Raw genomic sequence first — 3950 nt, forward strand, 5'->3', positions numbered from 1 at the left:
AGGTTTGCGCTGAAACAGAAAATAATGTTAAGCTGGGCCTGATGCACCAGAGGCTCTTCTCACCCAGGAACAAGATCTGGCTGAAGTGCTGTCTTTTTGTATAAACAAGCAGGTACCCACACACCTGCCAGGTCTTAAAAATTCTCCAAGCCCTGGCTGGTGTGGCTCAGTGGATTGAGCCCTGGCCTGAGAACTGAAAGGTCACTGGTTTGCTTCCCAGTCAGGGTAGAGGCCTGCATTGTGGGCCAGGTCCCCAGTGGGGGCATGTGAGAGGCAACCCCACACGGATGTTTCTCTCCCTGTCTTTCTCCCTCTCTTCCCCTCTCTCTAAAAAGAAATAAATAAAATCTTAAAAAAAAAAAATCCTCAGAGCCCTGGTTTTGGGAGGTAGGCATCCTTCCTCTGACATCAGCACGTTCCCCGCGAGCAGAATCCAGCTGCTCATGGAAAGAAGAGCACAGACGTTTCCCTTAATATTTATGCTGGAAATCAGGTGTTCTCACTTTCCAAAGGACGAGCCAGCCACTTCTGTCTCTTAAAGGGAATCTTCGAAAGTGTTTTGAATGGCCATTTTTCACCAGGTTAGTCTCAAAACCATGGAGAGAAGAACGGACTCTTCATATTTGTTCATCAAATGTTTCTGGAGGCCCTGTTGTGTGAAAAGTCTTTGTTCAGGGCACTACTACGCCTCACAGAAAGAGAATAAACAAAACACCTGCATTCAAAGGAGGAGAGAATTGTTGCAACGTACGGTAGAGTATGAAATGTGCTCCAAGGGCTGGCCTAGGTGGAGTTTCTAAACAGGCCAACCTCCCTTCTCACAGGGCGGATCTGAACCTTGACTGAAGAGGGGTTAAGATTTTCAACAAACAGAAACAATCAAGAGGGTGGGGTGAGCTGGAAGAACATTCCAGGCGAGGAGGAAAGCAGGAGTCCCTCAAAGCACAGGGCTGGGACCGTCTGGAGGTGCGGTTGCCCAGCGTGGCCCAGCAAAGGGGAATACAAGGAAGCAGAGGCCTGTGAGAGCCTTGAATGCCAGGCAACTGAGTCACTGTTTTCCACTTTAGGTGGAAGGCAGACTGAGCACAGGATTTATTATAACCTGGTAATGTCCTATGGTGACACTAGTAATTGGGAACCTGCAAGAGCAGCCTTGATTGGGAGGAGCCTGCAGCGACTTCATGACAGAACTGGCATGAGGACTGGAGGGGGGGTGGGCCGGCCTGGGGGGGCTGTATTCCTTCCCTACAACCGCCACCGCCACAGACCAGCAACTGGACGCTTCACGTAATAGACATCCATTCTCTCGTGGTCTGGAGGCTAGCAGGGCAAGGGCAAAGAGTTGGATCCTTGCCGGCCTCTCTCTGGCTTCTGGCGTTGGCCGCCATCCTTGGCTTGTGGGCGAATCCCCACTCACCACAACGCCCATAGCATTCTCCACGCGTCTTCACGGGGCCTTCCTGGGGGACACGTCTGCCTGTGTCCCCTCTCTGACAGAGACACCAGTCTTCTCGAATGAAGGTCCCGCCTTACTCTAGCAGGCCCTCCTACTAACGTAGTGACATAGGTACGCGCGGGCCCCACTTCCCAGCAAGGTCACGGTCGGAGGTTCTGGGAAGGGTGAGATCTTGGGGAACACCCCTCAGCCGAGCAGAAGTGCCAAACAGGGAAGTGTGACTGCATGGCGGGTGCTCGCGACGCTCAGGCAGAGCCCAGTGGGTGGCGAGAGGGAAGTCCGGGCATGAGACCGAGCCGACTCGGGCGGCTGCCCCTGCGGCCCGGGGCACGCTCTCAGCGCTGAGACCTCGAAAAGTCAGGACGAGGTTGGAAGGCTGCCCGATGCGTCCCATCCTGTGTCTACCCCATTTGCTCAACTCTAGGCCCCTCCTCTCTTTTTCCCTCCCAGAGGAAGGGGAGACATTAATGACTAGAAATCAAACCAGACTTGAAATTGGGGGACAGCAGTTCGAGTCATGACTCAACCACTTTTCCCTTGGTCGCCTTGGGCAAGGCCTGTGACCTCTGCGTCAGCTTCCTCCTCTATAAAATGAGGATGTGGAGGACGGCCAGTGAGGGTCCCCCTGGCTCTGTAAGCTATGGCCTCAGGAGGGGGAAGGGGGCCTCTGCTCCACTGCCCCTGATCCGGTACCTTCACTGGGACCCTCTGCCACCCCCATCTTTCGCCAAGTGTATCTAACAGACAGTGTTTGCGCTTGTAAACAACAGAAATTGATTATCTTGAGCACAACAGGGATTTATTAGAACGCTCACGGGGGCTGGCACCAAGAACAACCTGGTCCAAGTACCACACCAGGGTGACTCCAGTCCCTCTCCTCTCCCGTGAGCCCCCCCGTGTTTGCATCTCTTGCTCAAGTGTCAGAGTTCTGGGTGAGAGTCTCGGCCACAGGCCCACCTTCCAGCCACGCTGGGTGGGCAGGGAAAAGATAGGACTTTCCCCAGGGGGAGGCTGAGTTGCTGAGCAGTGGAAGGGCTGGATGGTGAGCTGCCAAGAGGACACACCTGTGCACCAATACGTGCTTGGCATTCCGCCGAGAAAGGAGATTTTAATAGTATATTTAGCCACTAGTTTCTCTACACTATAGTTGTTTCTGTATTATGATACTGTTATCACTATTATTTTAATTTTGTGGGTAAGGGTTCATATTCTGGAGTCAGAGAGACCTACGTTTGAATTCCAGCTCTGCCGCACAGCAGCGGTGTGGCTTTGGGAAAGTTATTTACGGCTTATACTTACATATAAGGAGCCTGTTTCTTCATCTGTAATGTGGGGATAATACTGACCTTACAGATTATTGTTAAAATTAAAGGAGATAATATGTACAAAAGAGCATAATGCAAGCCTGGCCCACAAAATATACACCACCTAGTATTAATAATCGTTATGGTGGTTGTTGGGCATTGCTTCATGTAATCTTCACAACCGCTTGCTAGAGGTAACGTCAAAGCCTCCTCCCCTTCCAAAGCCCCCACCACCCTTCCACGAAAGTAGAAAACGAGGTTACAGCGGAGAAATTTGGTTAAGGGCACACAACTACATGGACCGTCACAATGGAGATGCCAGACCTGCTGGGCCAGACTCAGAAGCCCAGGGACTTGACCTTGCCTCCTAAGGGCAGCCCGTTGCTGGCTTAGAGCTCAGCAGCCCTGCTGCGCAGCCTCCCGGTCCTGGGTTCCGGACGCCACGCACGGACTCGTGCGCAAGGTCCTTCAGTCCAGCCCGCGCCTTCTTCCCGCAGGGCTGCCAACAAGAGGCGGTTGCGTCTTTTCTAATCAGTGCTGGTTGTCACCACTAACCCCTCTGACCGTTCTCTTTCTGTCTCCATTCACTGGGATTGGATATTGGAGAAGCGACTTGCATTTAAAGTGGGGTAAGAGGAAGGTGACGGCGGTCCGTGGATGTCACCAACCTGAGGTATATATACTATTTGGTCACACACACCGATCGAGTCCCCTGAGAGCCCAATTTTTAAATTATTAATCTAGGTTTTGTGTTTAGGTGAGTATTGTATATCAGATATTTTTTATAGGAACTCAGATTACTGGCACTCTTCTTAAATAGCAGTTTATTGAGGTATGATTCAGATATAAATTCACACGCGAACGACTTCAAGAACTTCCCCCCTCGCCTATTTGCTTCCTTTTTAGAAGGACCCTGCTTACTCCAGACACGCAACTTTTAAAGTCAACGATAAAACAACTCAAGCTAGATTTTCAGGATACTTGTCTGTAATCGCTTTTGTTCAAGAGAGAAGACAGACATTTTCCCGTTGATTCCCATCGACAGAAATCCAACGTGCTGCTGCTATTGCCACACATCGGTAGACCATTCGGCCAGTTTCCAAAGAAACGAGTCAAGTGACGGGAGTCACAGTCCCTCGGAATTCAGCGGCCGCACCGGAGCGAACGCGCCCGCCCGCCGAGAAGGGCTG

Source organism: Pteronotus mesoamericanus, unplaced genomic scaffold (genome assembly GCF_021234165.1).
Source record: "Pteronotus mesoamericanus isolate MK-2021 breed Mesoamerican mustached bat unplaced genomic scaffold, CSHL_Meso_final contig_74, whole genome shotgun sequence".
Taxonomy (NCBI): domain Eukaryota; kingdom Metazoa; phylum Chordata; class Mammalia; order Chiroptera; family Mormoopidae; genus Pteronotus; species Pteronotus mesoamericanus.